Source organism: Salarias fasciatus (assembly GCF_902148845.1).
Source record: "Salarias fasciatus chromosome 7 unlocalized genomic scaffold, fSalaFa1.1 super_scaffold_4, whole genome shotgun sequence".
Taxonomy (NCBI): Eukaryota; Metazoa; Chordata; class Actinopteri; order Blenniiformes; family Blenniidae; genus Salarias; species Salarias fasciatus.
This window is the reverse complement of record NW_021941229.1, coordinates 17,930,816-17,947,219: the sequence shown is the minus strand read 5'-3', so window position 1 is coordinate 17,947,219 and position 16,404 is coordinate 17,930,816. Positions and strand designations below refer to the sequence as shown.

General features: G+C 41.8%; 1 protein-coding gene across 1 annotated transcript in view; it reads right to left on the bottom strand.

Moving 5' to 3' along the window:
- rgs3a (regulator of G protein signaling 3a) overlaps nucleotides 1-13,174 on the bottom strand; it is a 124,900-nt gene extending 111,726 nt beyond the window's left edge. Inside the window, exon 1 of the mRNA XM_030084115.1 lies at nucleotides 12,989-13,174. The gene's annotated coding sequence lies outside the window, so the exon portion shown is untranslated. The remainder of the gene's footprint in view (nucleotides 1-12,988) is intronic.
- Between the last annotated feature and the right edge of the window lie 3,230 nt (nucleotides 13,175-16,404).

The following is a 16,404-nucleotide window of genomic DNA, read 5'->3' as shown; positions in this document are numbered from 1 at the left end:
GAGAAAATTAAGCACATACATTGTCAGTACATTATCTTTAAGTATTAAAGTTTATTTAGCCTTTTTTTTCTGTTTCTGAATCGCGGGGGCGGCGCGGGAGCGATTAGTTACTTTTTCACTTCTGTCTGCAGACCTCCTCCTCCCTCCAGACAGTCTGCTCTGTCTTTCCACGAGTTTTTCACTCTTTCGGTGTCTTTAAGTGGAGCCATCAGGCTGGAGCTCCGTCTGCTTTCACGTTTACCGTCATGTTTTGTTTGCTATGGCGCTCTGGCGCAGGCGCACACTTCCGCGACCTGCGCGCAATGCGCAACGCAGTCTCAATTTCTGGCTGCTGCGCGGACGTCCGCGGATCGGTCCGCGCGGACCCTAGCGGACAGGAATTCATGACGATTTTTATGTCACGCGGACCAACGCGCAACGTGCACCCACGCGGACATGTGAAGCATGGACGGGCCTTAACTGTGACAATCGTCTGGTTTGCCTCTAACCTGGCTGCTCCCTCCTGCGGACACGGATGTGGATGGATGGAGCAGAGGATCATTAGCCTATGAGGGGCTCATCAGCAGCGCCGGTACACCTGGAGCAAGTGCGCAAGTGCTCCATTTTGAGTCAGTTAGTCTCTCACTCCCACATAAAACACCGAGGTTCTGTCACCTTCCCTTTTCTTTGTGTGTGTGTCCCAAACTCAGTTTGCTGTACCTGTGCAATTCAATGAGTCACGATGATTAAATATGACTGATTAGATTGTGTGTCTCAGGATCGTGGCCTCGGTTATGTCATTCTTATTCAAGCTACTTCTATTGGACACTGTATCAAAAGAGGATGTGTACTCGATCTTCTTCTCAGGATGCCATTAACTCCACCAACCTCTCAGGTACTCAGATTTATTTCTGTCTTTGGAGTCCGGGAAAAACATGTACGAGGCACTTTTACGCACCAAATATTGTAAATAAGCTCCAGAGAACTGCACTATCACTCCTGAGTCAGATGAAGACCTCAAACTGGAATCAAAGACAGGATTGAAGAGGAAGAATTAATTAATTCCGTTTTTCTTTTTGTGGTGATTTCCTTGCTATATTTGCTCTTATTTTGCATTCACCACATTGTTCATATTTGTTGGCGTAAAGTGGTTTGGATCTCCTTGTTGCTGAAACATTTTACAAACCACATTTTTTTAGCCATTGTAAATCTCCACATTATGAAGTTATGCACTGGATCGTCGGATTGGAACATCACAAAATCATACTCATATTGTAAATCCTCCCACCAGATTCAGAGACAGCTTGTCAATCTTTGACAGACGTCTGGAGAGCCACTGTCAGTCAGTTAATACATCTCGGTGTACGATGAGAATGAAAAAAATTCAGATAATTTATGTTAATCAAACAATTTAAGTTAATAAATTCAAGAAAACTGAAATTCATGTGCAGTCATCCAACTATAGGAAAGAAATTAATATAAACTCAGTGGAGTCCACGCTTTCCTCTGTAGCCCTACAGTTCAACTGAAGTTGTAGTTGTCATAGAAACCCAAAAGCTGTTTTTCAACGAAAGGTTTCTGCCGCCCTGTGTATCTGAAACCTCCGGGGGTCCAGGAAAACAGAACGGCTAACCTGGCTGGCATCAAGCCCAGAAGGGGAATCTTTTGTGAGGGTAAGACACGAGTAGCGCAACGCATTGGAAGGCAGAGACGTGGAGCAGCTGGCAGCAAGAAACATTCAGCAGTCCTGACACAGAAAAAGGGGGGAAGACAGAGGAACAATGGAACAGTGAAACAGTGGACAGTGGGAAAAGTATACACGAGACACAAAGGAAGGAGAGAGGGGGGAGGTTGAGAACAAACAGAGAAAGACACTAAAGGAGAAGAAAAAGCACAAAGACACGCAAACAGAAGGCATTCAAAAAGCAGGCATCAAGACAAGAAATCAAAAGGTGTTTGGCAGTCTACTGCTGTCGAGTCACCCAGCCTCGGATCCAGCGGAACATAAAAAGCCCTCCACTTTGCTCAAGTCCCTCAGTGCACCAGCCACTCACTTGACACCCTGTTCCTCTTTTCACCTGCCGCCGCCCACAAACAAATAAACACTTGATGAGGAGGGTGAAAAAAGCCAAGAGGGGAGGGTACTGCTGCCACTTCACTTTGCGGGTGTCTTGAGATCAACTCAAGCCTCCGGAAATGACTGTTTACGTTTTAAGTCGACCAGCAAAAAAAGTAAGTTATTGAGATCTGGTGTGAAGCGCGACAGGTAGCTGGTCTTTTTACCCATGTTCACTATTAACATGTTTGCTGAATATCAATGCTAGTAGACTGGTTTTAATAACGTGAATTGACAGAGTAAAAACTTCATTCCAAAAGCAAATACAGTTTCCAAAAATCTCCGTGGATGAATGGATTAGACAACACTCAAAAACTGTGAAAGTTGACATCTTTTTGAGGAACCACAGTATAATCTGTGCGAACTTGGTATGTCACTTTGTATTTATCAAACGTACCTCTCCTGAAGATCAGGTGCTCATCCCATCTACTATTGTGTCTCAAGACTAATATCTAAACCCAAGAAAGCATCAAAAACTAAATATTAACCTACATCAAGCTCCTAAATATGAGTTACCTGTATTCCTTCAACTTTTGTTGTTTTTGTGACTTTACAAAGAGATTTCTAGAGAACGGCTGGAAAACTGCTTCAATTCATAGAACGATCTAGAACAGGGCTGGGTGAACACGCAGCTCTCTCCTTCCCAAGTCAATCTCTGTACACAGACATGCACAACAAAAGAGCTGATACAGAGATCAGAGGGAATAACAACTGCAGGCACAACTCCGAACCGCCAAAGGTCTTCATAATGTGGCGTGACTCATGCTTGATGTAGCGGAGCTTCTGGTAAACAAGAACGGAGCTACAAGAGTTTAGGAGAGTGACAAGCACAATGATAATCAATCTTCAGAAGTCCCTTCAGAAAAGTGTGGTGACATCAAGGTGACATCTTCCCCAAAGTTTTCCTTTGAAGCAGATTAAAACTCGAACCAGTTCTGGAAGCCTGACTCACACTGCTTTGGGCTATCGAGGCTGCTTATACTGTTTATGTGTCCTATTGTCTGTGGAATTATTTAAGGTTTTTTTTTTTTTTTGCTTGATAGCACAAGCAGCATATCTGGAGCTTAATTGCAGTTTGTTTTTTTTCTTTTTCTTTTTAGGTATTACTTCAGTTGTACGATATGTGAGTAATACAGTTTGAGCGTTCTTGGTAAATAAAAGCGTGACTCACTGCTCAGAGGGAATGCGGCGTCAAGCCTTGAGCTATTTTATATTTTGGATAATGAATGTACTGATCCAAAGAGCAATATGACGTGGATTTGCAGCCAATGCTGATATTTTTCCTTGCATTAGGAGTTATAGTTAGGTAATAGAAATAGAGAATAGAGAACAATAATTCATATTGACAATTAGCGGCAGAAAATGGTGCTGTTCACGAATGTGAAATTTGTCAATCTTAATGGGTGGCAACTCACATCTTGGCTCTTCAAGAACAGCTTGTAGAGTATTTTAGGCAATGTAAGGGATATAAACTGGATAAAATACATGACCTATCATTTATAACTTTTAAAGTCTGCTTTGGTTTTCTTCACACAAGATTGCATGCAGTACAGAGCAATGGTGTCAAACACTGTCTTACTGGCCCAAAAAAATAACAATAATAAAAAAATAATAATAAAAAAAAAAACAGCATGGTAAAAGGTTCGATGGCGTTGGCCACACTTAAGAAAAACAAATGAAATCCATTAGTCATTTGTCCACTTTTATAGCAAGAAAAGCTAATAAAGCACAATACAGACACAAAACTAAGCAACCATTAGCAGTAATGTGCTGCTGTAAAATCCCACTAAATATTTTCTAGAGTATCAAAAATCAAGTGACAGGATTGTTTTGAGAATCAGTATGCAATACCTGCTTTAAAACAAACCGCCATAGGGTTATGAAGTATCTCACCTTAACCCTATCGCTTTTCTTTTTCCTCTTTCCTCTTCTTACGTTCACTTTTAGTTCTCTACAAAAATAACTGGCTGTAAAGGACACTTCATGATGTCTAGACTGCGCCAATTTAATCGGATGATAGTATCTGAAAATCCATCTACAGCATACAACAAGTCTTCAACTATATCAAATCAGTATCAGTGTGCAAGAAAAATAAATATCTACAACCATCAATAAACTGTTTCTGAAACAAGTCCTGTCAGCCATCCATCTTCTGCACCCACTTAATCCAAGTTAGGATCAAGAGGAGCTGGATCTCATCCCAGCCAACAGCGGAGACGGGCAGGCCGCTTCCTGGACAGGTGATCACTCTCACAGACACACCCATGGGCAATTTAGAAAAAGCAAGACTCCAATTGGATTGTGGGAGGAACTGGGTGTACTTGACACAAACAGGCACAGGAAGAACAACACATTTCAGATTGTGAAGCCCTGTCGGCCAGCACAAGTGAACCAGAGTCATTCCAATATGAGCCAACGGGGTTAACTATATCATCTTTAATTTATTTGCAAAAGTTGTTTTTGCTTGATTTCTCTTCAAGTGGAAAAACTACACTGACAAACATGGGAGGTATTTGTCTTTTCCATTCCACTGAAAAAGAGCATGACATGCCTGTAACCTTATGCAAAACAAAAAAATATCTCTGTTAAGAATAAGCTCCAAACACAGCGGAACAAACAACCTTCTTCTATATAAGTGGGCTGAAATGCAATGGCAAGATAAAAACATTAAACTGACCTCAGACACAGTTTCACTGTGATGTTTCTCTATATTTGATAAGGCACTTCACTTGATCTGTCAGCCTTGTACAGTCATGTTAACAACGAAAGAAGAGTGGCACACACATGTATATTGCAACACGAACATCGTCCCTGTGAATGCACTTTTAATGTGCCGTGCATGTTCAAGACATAAAGCTTGACCGTTGAAGAGAATACATTTTATATATCCCTGATTTGTCTGCTCGCAGCCAGTCAGAGGCTAAATGCACTCCAGACATGGCACAAGAGCAGAGCGCCAGTAAGCGAGCAGCTTGTGAACTTTTTGACCTCGGCAACTACTGAGCAACAGACTCGCTTCTCTCAAGATGGCACAGGAAGCAGGGCACGGCGATGACTACTGGCTGTTGGGGTGAGCTGGACAGCAGTGACTGACGCATTTCATTTCCTGTTTCTACCATGAGACATGGAGAACAGCCAGAAAGAATTATGTCAGCTGTTTGTTTTAAGATAGTCCCTGATAGTGATTGGCATTGAGGGAGAAGAAACAAATAGAATGTCAAAGATGGAGTTTGTTTATTCAGCTGTATATGACATAGAGATTACTACACTGTGCACTGCTTTTGATATGTGTTGCTGAAAAATAAAAAGGTGGTGGTTCATATTTTTTCAGTACACATGTAAATCCTTCCCACATAGAGCACAAAGAAATTCACCTGGCTCATTAAGTGTTTTCAGTTATTCTATTGTTAAGACCCTCTAAAATTGGAGCTGGCTATTGAAATATACAACTCTGACTAAGCTGCACGCTTCCTGTGTGTGCTGTATCAGCACTTCTTTATGGAAGTGTGTGACAAGGTACAGTGGAATTAATACTGCTGGCCACTGGAGTATTTCTGAAGAGAACAAATGATCAAGGCCTTAAAAGAAGTAGAAAAGTATCACTTTGACTGTGAGCTGCTCAAAGAAAAAGGGTTTGATAAAGCACATGAATTCTGGACAAAAAGAATTCTTATCTTATTCAGAATGTAGTCATAAATGCACATATATATATATATATATATGCCAGTCTGCTTTCTTGTATTTTGATAGCAAGTCGACAAATGTGTGAGAATATGTCAGCCACGCAGAACTGTCAGTGTGTGACACAGGATTAAAGCCTCCACAGAGTAGGATCTGTATTCGCTTGTTTTCCGCAGTCACACTCTCTTCAGTCTTGCCCACTTAGTTCCGCCAACCTTCTGCAGACTCTACGTGTGTGCCCGTCGGTAAATTAATTCTAATTTACTTTGTGACCGTGTCAGCTTAAGCCGTTGAGGTTCATTGCCTCTGACCCCAGCGCATGGATGTTGTCCTCCCACTTTCGATTAAAGGGCGTGCTGTTTGGAGTTCTGACATCTGCAGAGATTCATGGTCGTAATGCAGCAAAATGCCCAACGCCCCCACGGTCACACTGCGCCGAGTCAATTTCTCCTTGACCCTCTTGAGGATTTAACAACACGTTAGGTGGGAAACACCGCGCTTTTCTCAGTAGATACATTCATTTATATTAGGCCGCATAGTGCTTTTAATAACATTTACGATGCTTCTGTTCTTTTCAAACTCCCCGGTAAGCCATACCAATGTGACAAAGAAAGGGCATACAAGGAGTCCTTTTCTAAATGAATCTCAACTATGACTGCTTTTATTCATCATACCTATAGTTATTCCGAAAGTTTTGTAACCTCACAACACCTTCACCCAGCCTAAACTTGAAAAGAACAGTAGATTGAATATCCAAGGGCCTGTTTTCACCTCGCATTAATGTGTGTTGCGGCCAGCCGCTTCAGATTGATATCCAGTCGTCCTGTATGTCACTTGCCGGCACGCAGCGGAGCACTGGGTGAAGTGACATTTGCCTCCAGCCCTCACAACTCAGAAACAGAAAAAAACAAATGAAACTAAATAAATTATAATGCTAAATCATATTAAACTAACAAAGTGTGTGCTTCGTTTTCTGTAAATAATCTGCGATCAAGGAGCAGATAAACACCAGAAAACGCGCTCCAGGGAGACATGTTAAAGGAGCAGTTCCACCAAAGACTGATTAACAACATTAAAGAATGACATGAAAGTACATCAACCAGCGCTGTTTAATGGCCGCCACTCCGAGCAAAGTTTATACTGACCCACCTTAGAAATTCACCACCAGCTGACGTATTTTCCAGCAGCTCCACTATCACAAGTGGGTTCAAGACGCATACTGTCCTCACTAGCAAACATATGCGCGCAACTGCATGCCAGACCACCTTGAGAAGTGGTCTGGGTGAAGACATGTATTGGTGCCTGTTCTCACCTGTCTTGAGAGCGCGACACTTTACGTTTGGATCACCCGAGATGCATTTTAATGCAAGGTGAGAACGGGGCCTAAGAAGCAGCACGATGGAGCAGTGGTTGCCATTCCTTCCTCACAGTAAGAGAAATCACTGGATTAATTCAGACCAATGGGGGAAAATTTACAAGTTATTCCAGTGCATAGACTTTCTCCAGAGACTTCACTTTTCTCATAACATGCTTAAGGTTGGTAGACCCACATGTGACATGATAAAAGTTGAAGACAAAGGTCTTTATTACCACACAAAAACTATTCATGTGTTTATGAAACAACCTCAAAACAGATTTTGGAAAATGTGCAAGAGCTGATGTCAGTCATCGACCTCACAAAGAGGAAAGTCGAGTCAGGTGTTGGAAAAGCTGAAGTTGAATCAATCAATCGACACGAAGCTGCTCTGACTTGCAAAAAACATGCAAAATCTGCTGTTAAACAAGAAACATCTGCTGATATGAACCAAAACGATTCTTAAAAAACTGCCACTCCACAGCGGCAAGTGGAAGAGCTGACAACACAATGTAAAAGATCTGAAGTACTTTCTATTTGACAGCCAGAGAAACAGAAGCAAGTTAGTGCTGCTTACAAGAGGGTGCCAATCCAAATCAACTCCAAATTATACTCAGTGATGTGAAAAAGAGGCCTGCAGGAACGGCACCAAACTTGAAGGGAACACTGGAACAGGCCAAATTTTTTTTCTTTTTTTAGTATTGAGACCACCACAATCAAAACATTCAGCTAAAGAATGGTGTACTATGGCATTACACTACTGAGAAACATCTGTCAATCAAGCCTGAAGAATAATGTCAGAGTGGCCGCCCGCCGTCTGAAGCTCAGCAGCAGCAGAGTGATTCAGAAGCACAATGACCCTCAATGAGTCAAGTACACGATTACAAAATAACGGCCAATGAAAAAAATCAAATCCACCTCCTATTGTTTCCCAGTGGGAGTCCGGGATAAAATCTAAAGAGGTCCTGTGAAAATAAAGAGCCAATCACAGCTCAATTACCACTATATGTATTAAACGGGTCCTTGAGGTAGTCAAATTTTTTCAAAGCTTTGTGCAATTCTGATCAGCAGCTTCCAGGACTTGTTGCTAGAAGTAGTTCAACTAATCATGAAATCTAGTGTTCCATTACTTTACCCCACAGCGCTGTCAAGGTTTAATGAATGAATACTTTGTGTGGCATCAGTGCAGCTCTTTAAAATCTGCAACCCAGTAGTGTCCTAGTATAGTCCAGTAACGTGCGTTTGACTTTATTTGGCGATTATTAGGGGTGGATGTGTGTTTGTCTGTGTCTGTTTGTCCTATGCTGGTAAATCTGTCGGGATTAGCTGCTGCCCCCATGTGACCCCAAGTCGAATGGATTTATTTATATAGACCATGTGTATACACAAGATGCAGCGGTATTCAGTTAATCATACTGTGTTTGCGTATGCACCTAAAAATTGAATCTCTAGAGTCAAAAAAATTCACGTTACAATAACTGATTGGGTTGAGGTGACTTATTGTGTCACTTTTGATCAAGTGGACGTCGGGGTGTTGTCAATGTCACCCTCAGAGCACGCATGAGGTGAAGGACACGCCAGACACCCATCAATCCAGTTAACATATATACCATCAGACACACCCTTCCATATCCAGTGGTAACAGCAAAAAAAAAAATAAAAAAAAAAAAAAAGAAAGAAAGAAAAATGTGAAAGCAAAGCACCACCCCTCCCCCACGTCAAACCCTTTCAATATAAGTTAATCACATAGTGTACATTTTAATCTGCTGATTTAAAGGCACAGCGGGCCATCTGGAAAAGCTTGGCAGCACCCATGTATGCTTGCACAATGTGCCTGGGACCCTACTCGTCTATTGTGGAACGTGAAACAAACGTGTCTGTGATTCAGCTGACACACTTTTTAAGCACAAACCCGGTGGGTGCTCTCCTATTTTTTGCTTTCACGCATGTACAGACCACCTGACCCACATTGTTAGTTTGTTGGCGGGACGGGCATCAGCCATGGTCAAAAACACACACACGTACATGTCAGTGTGGGTCAGCTGTCGCAGCTGACGCACGGTAACCAAGCCGGCACAAGGAGGCTAAAAGACACTCTCAATCTCTTCTATCTGGCATTTTAAGCTAGAACACGACAACACAGGACAGGTAATGACAAGGTGTTTTATTTTACTTTCCCTAAACTGTTAATGTAGGGGCTCCAACATTCCATCCAACAAAGCGTATAGATACAGCCCAAGTTGGACATAACATCCATGTGTCTATCATTGTTAATATTAATAGCATTTTAAATGCTGAGCACAACGTTACAGGGGTTTAATCAAAATCTGTTGCGCTGCAGTAAAAAAATGTGTTCTGAAAATCAACACTAATTGCTCCATCACGCCTTATCTCGAAAAACGCTGTTTAGCTGCCATTCACGCAACGCTTTTCTATTCCAGCTTCTCAACTCAAATTAAGCCAAGTTAAGATGGCAGCCTTTTTATTGTAGTCTACAGTGTAATTAGCTGTCAGCGCTGCGCAGATAGGTTTTGTTGTGGAATCAGAAAGCATGAAAAACGCGAGAGAAAAATCTGTCAAAATTCACAATGGCACAAGAAGTAAAGAGAAGTAAGACTTATGACAAATTCCTCATCAGAAAATTGGGAGGTTTTTTTGGAGAATGACTATCGCTTTCTACTGTAGATTCTGAATAACGTGTGGAAAAGGCACTAGTCACTGTGGTGCACAAAAATACAACTGTGCTAACATTAGTCAAAAAAAACAGAATAATTTTTTGTTCATTGTTGCTTCTCCACACTCTGTCAATGGTATTTGCTTCCCATTAGTTCAGGCCGATTCTGCATAATGTGTAACTGGGCCGCCAGCTTCGCAGTCCAGCATAATTCTGCCCACAGGGATTTGGCCTTGCACTGCCCACAATCTGAAATGGCACAGGTCTTTGAGCAAGGGATTAACCGGACAGACAGATCCAAACGGCGCACCTCTGCCGAGGGTCTGCCCAGGATGAACTCGCAAACCAATAAATCACTTTTCAACAAGTTGTGTTTGCTAATTAAGTCAGACATAGTTTCAAAGTGCCAAACTAATGGCATTGGAGCATTATGGTGGTATCGCCGCTAGCAGGTCTTTGAAGACAAGCACAGCTGGATGGATGTTTTGCTGTCAGCTTCTGGTCTGATCATTTTGCTTTAACGTTTTTGACTTCAGTACAGGTTTGCCAAAATTACCTCAAAAGGAAACGATTGATTGCAATGTAAATATACAAATATTGCAGAATCATTGACTGTGCATTCCTCCAACACAGAATGACTGCATGAAGGCTGGTTCCAAACACAAACACCTTAGTACTGTGATTTCACAAGACTGATGGAAAGTGGAGAGCAGATGTAAATGGTGGGCATTTATGCAAATGAACAAAAAATCCAAATAATTCTCTGTGTAATTTACTTTTTCATTGTGAAGAATATTTTGAATGTGATTGCATTTTGAATAGAAATATAATGTAAAATGCCATACTAGACAATATTACAGATTTGTTAGACCGTGTTACAGGTAACAAAATAATGTTGCTGCAGTAACTTTGAATCACAATTCACTTTAGCAAACAACTCAGAAAACGACCTGTATGAAATTAGGTCGACGCAGTGCAACAATGTATGAAGCAATTTATTGCAACTGCATTTCGTTATTTTCAACCGATTGAAATTCAACATTATTCACAGCAACATTTTTTTTTTTGTCTCAACCTTATGTGACTCTAGCTGCACTGCTTGCCGAGAGAGAGCGTGCAGACTGAAACTCCTGAACCCAAAGCATCAGCAAAAGGTACTTATAATTCTCTTGAGCATTACACAAAAGCAATAAACAGGCAAACATTTTATTTCACATTTAATCAGATGGGCGCGCGCAACCAGTAACTACGCCAACTGACAAATGACTCGAGCACTTGGAGAGAACATGATGCCATGTTTCAGTCCATTTTAGAAAGGAGTTTTACCATATGGGAACTCTTCAGTGTCAGCAGATCCAAAACACCAGTGGCAGAATTGCAGTAGGTTATCCATCCATCTACAATATCATTTCATTCAGTTCAGGGTCGCTCGAGGCCGATGACAGGTCTCCAGTCCATCACAGGACAGAGAAAGACAATCACACACACTCATCAACGATATGTGTATCAACAATTAATCTCAAACCAGAGGACCTGGAGAGGATTTACGCATGTATCAGGAGAACGTGCAAACTCCACTCTGAACCCTCCCAGGGCCTAGACTCAAACCAGGGATCTTCCAGTGAGAGTGGTAAAGCAGGTCAAATATTTTTTTTTTTTTTTTAAATTGTAAAAGTCTGCAGTAGGGCACGTAGCAAAATGATGAATTGGTCATGAATGTGAAGTTTTACAGGAAGAGAGTGAGCTTTCTGAGCTCTCAGTGGACCTGTACTCACTGCTGTCATTTCAGGGTCTCCATTAATGATGCATTCAAATTACAAATCTTGGATACAAGTTGAAGTGCTACATTAGAATTCTGGGATTTTCAAGATGAAGTAAATTATTGACAAGACATGAGGAAAATTAAGAGAGAGACAGAGAGAAAATGACCAGAGAGGTCAGTAGAATATTCAGGCAAAAAAAAAACAGACGTGTTTAAAAAAAAACAAAAAAAACTGGAAAGACAGATTTGTAAGAACGGATGAATATTCAGTGTTAAACATGTAGATTCGGAATGGACAGAGGGTGCAGAGACAGAGTGTGAGAGTGTTGTGCAATGAACAGTACTGTAATGAATGAGGCTCGGGTCATTTCCATGTTAGTATATGTCATGCTGCAGCAGTGCCTGCATGGCCTACATTCTGCCAGCTGGCACCACACAAGTGCACGCATGAGTTTGTACCGTTCACTCACACACAAACACACGGAAGCATGAATCAGATGAGACAGTTGTGGGGCAGTACTGCCACTGCGAAAGATGAAGACGTTCTACACTCATTAATACATCCAAGCACATAGTCTGTTTTTCTATATTTTCTCATACCACATTGTAAAATTGTCTCCAGATGTCCTGTAGTTTCTTACTCAGCAACCGCTTTAAGTTTCAATCATTAAATTCAGTTATTAATAGCATCCCAAAGCTGCATGCACAAACAAATACTTGCTCACATAGGTAGAAGTCAAGATACCTTCATGCAGGCTGATTCTTGTCCAGTCGGATACTTCTGTCCCACTTCCATCCGCGGAAGCATGAAACTACTTTTAAAGTTGCATGAGGCAGATTAGACTAGTTCAGCCAAGCAGCGTAAATTGGGATGGGTTTAGCTAATGTCTCATGATATCACCGTCATCCCCATAACCCACAATAGAACGGCATGAATAAGAAAAGGAGACCCTGTGCCGCTTAGAACAGAGAGAGCTGGAGTTATGAGCTGTTCTTACATCTCTCTGTGAAAGGTTTCTTCACGTGTGCAAGTGCAGACAAAAATATAGGGTCAGTGTACATAATAATCCACTGAATGGGAACAGTAAGCTCCTTAAGGGGTTTCCCATGAAAAGCAATTGTGACCAATTTAGCCCAGCAACAGGAAAATTAGATGAGATTTAACAGATTAGCAGGACACACATGATGGAACAAAGGGAATAAAACTCACGTCGGCAGCAATAAAAGCACAAGGACACGTAAGATAAGAAAGCTTGGAAATGAAAAAAACTTGGAAAGAGTCAGAAAGACAGAAGTATCCGGCAGCAGAGCGTACAATCCTACAGCATCCTCAAAATACACACCGCTGCAACACCGCTGCGATGCAATGCAACACGCAACTTCTGAAAAGCACAGTGCGATAACACAAACAAGAGTACTCACCTAGTCTAAGCTGCCCTTATGGCTGGCACAGAGGAGCAACACACACACACACACTCCCACCACCAACTACGAGTGAGTGAAAACATAAGTAGGAAGAGAAGGAGCGCTCAGAGGTGGGGAGAAGAAAAAAAAGAATAGATTTCCAAACAAATGTGTCTGAGTGTGTGGGTGTGGGTGTGTGTGTGGGTGTGTGTATGTGTGTGTGTGTGTCAGTGTGTAAGGGGAGATCCACTCCAGTAGCGAATGCAAAGGGAAAGCTCCGTCTCTCCCTCACTCTCTCTCACTCTCTCTCTCGCAACTGTGACGCGTCAGGGTTTCGTCTCGCCCCCTCCCTTCCTCCATCCATCCCAATGCTCTGTCTTTCTCTCAGTCGCTCTCCCAATCCCTCTCTCTTTTGCTCGCTTAATCCCTCACTTCCCCAGTCGCTCCACCTCCCAATCTGAAGACTGATGAAGACTTATCATAGCATCCACAAACATGCCAAAATCTGTAAATGTTCTTACAGTGCCTAAGTTACCTACTTATATTTACTATATTTTGTAAATTAACTAGAAAAAAATAAATGTTGACTCAGAATTAAGTACATTTTCATGTATCATTTCAGGTTTTTGTTTCTTTTCATTCATTGCATATCTGTTGTCAAGCTGTTACAACTTTTGTATGTGAACTTCAGATGAGCAGGGCAACATAGAGCTACAGCCTTCCAAATAAAAAACGGAGAATTTCAGAGAATAAGCAACCTTAACACCTCGTATATGCATTCGGCGATGAAACACAGGGATATGAACATCCAATCGGATCAATAATTCAGATAACTTACCTATGGTGTGACGACTGTGTCGTGCAGGCACTTTAAGATGCTTTGTCCTCCCCACCTCTTCTTCAAGGAGGTAGTACCAGCCTTGAACCTCCTAGAACACACACACACACACACACACACACACACAAACAAGGCCAATGTATTTTTTAACTTCAGAGTATCTCACATGTGAGCACGATTGTGCATGGATGCTGACATCAGGGCAAGTGATTCGCCTTAATGAGAGCTATATTTAACATGAATCAGCTATGCATAAACATGTTGTGCATGCACGCAGGCGCGGACGCACACGTGCACACACACACACACACACACACACACACAAAAGCAGGGACTCAATTTGGTTGCCCCTGCAGGGCTGCGAACACTGAACGCACACACACACACACACACACACACACACACTCACCACTCACAATGCTTTAGTTTATTCTAGCAGCTGACGCCGCCAGTGTGTACTGCCCTGTGAGCCAGATGGCGTGTGCGTGCTTGTGCGTGTGTGTTATGTATCTGCGACTACCGCATGTGTGTCAGAATGAGGTGACATAGGCCGCGGCACAGAGATTCTGATTTGTAATCCAGTTGATGTGGGCTCGGCGAACAAGGGACATGACAGCACTGATGCGGTGTACCATCATATTACTGTGTCACACAGACACACACACACACAGACACACGCCTACTTCTTTTGTATGAAATAATGTGACGCTATGGACAGTGACAATAATCTCCATTTTAAAAGCATCTTATCTGAGTGGACAGATTTCTGCAGGCTGTGGGACAAGTGGGGGAGGACGAGGAGGAGGAGGAGGAGGACGGGCAGGGAACTTGTATAGAGGAAGGGGGGAGGGGAGGGTGTATGCCCTGAAAGTCAGGGGAGGGATTTACGCCGTCGTTCAATATTGCCCTGCACATATGACTAACGGGGTGAACTGTGGGGCAAAGGCAGAAGTTAAAAAAAAAAAAACAAGGCACAATGAGCCAAAAGGGTGCAAACAAATGACAAGATGTGACAAGCAAGTGAAGCAGGTTAACGAACATAGCAGCCAGCACTCATAAGGCACAACCGAGGGGAGGGACGGAAAGAGACGGGCTTCTAGGAAGCAACAAAAAGAAGAACGGATGTGCTGTGGAGGAGGCAGAGACATAACTCCCTATGACTCAAAGCTAAATCTCCCTCATTACCATATTAAGCCAATTAAATATTCAGTGAGATTAATGTTAAAGGAAGGAAGCCATAAGGCTGAGTTCAAACATGATTTCACTCTGTTGTTGCTTTCATAACTGACACAGAAGTTAATTGAAAATGCAGAAAAGACCAACCAGGGTGGGTTTTGTAGCGAAGAACAAGAGTTGCAGCTGTGTTCCAACTTGTTATCCTTTTTTTTAATTTAAAGTTCGGGTGAAGGATTCAAAATTAAACGGTCATATTTTCTAACAAAATATTAGGTTATATTGTAGCTTTTTTTTTATTATTCTCTTTGTTGTGACAAATCACAGGATGTTTCTCGATCTTTCACAAGCACAAATTCAACGATTCGGAAAATCTATTCATTAGGAATCTCCATTCATTTCGCTTTTTTTTTTCATCTCACATTTCCACACTCGACTGGTGGGTGCTCATATGCATGCTTGATCTGGCCATTACTCTGCACCGTTAAGGTTACTGAAGCTCAGCGTTTCTGCAGTCTGGCTTCGATTGCTTTGTTGGACAAATCTTGTCTAATGCACGTACTATATATTGTTGTTCAACCATATCTCCTTCACTCTCAATTTGCAATATTCCATGTATTTTGCGACTTTTGGATTTAAAATCATGTCAAATGGGAAGAAAAAGCACTGACGTTGATCCATTATTACTCTGAGATCTGATTATGTGTCTAACTGGGCATCATTGATCCAAGTGATCTAATCCAAATTCATTTAGGAGCATTTGGAAAGACAACTAAGTGTTTGTAAAAGCCATAACATAAAAGCAGATTTTCAAAAGTGTCCATGCAATGCCTGCGTATTTAAGCCTGTCCTCGGGAGCTTCAAGAGTCAGCTGTTTGATTCGCTGTCTCATAGCTGTTATAAGAAAAGCGTCCTAAACGGCGTTATCACGAGTGCTCACGTACGGCACACTGAGCATCTGGTGCCACACTAACCGCTTTAGCATGGATTCCCTCTCAAATGGGAAATCTGCCGTCTGCTAAAGGATGAAAAATGTTCACATCAGCAAACACCGACAGCCGACGGAAGGAGAAATTAGAGCTGAATAATTAAAGAATTGAAAGAAAAAGCTTTAAAAAAAAAAATGCAGTTACAGGGATATTCTGTACAGCGGAACACAACCTATTACTTGCAACTCAAAGAACACAGATGAACTTTTGAACTTAACTACATAACATAACAACATAACAACATAACTACAAGATGACAGCAAAATTTATGTAGTTTTTTCCACTTTCATTTTTAAATGTAAGCATGCCAATTAACTACAATTAAATGACTGATATGATTACCTATAAAAACTTCATAAACATATTTAAATCCACCTTCATTTCTGAGCGTGCTGATGTTTAAATGCTGTCTGAAGCCAGCTGCAGACTCTTCA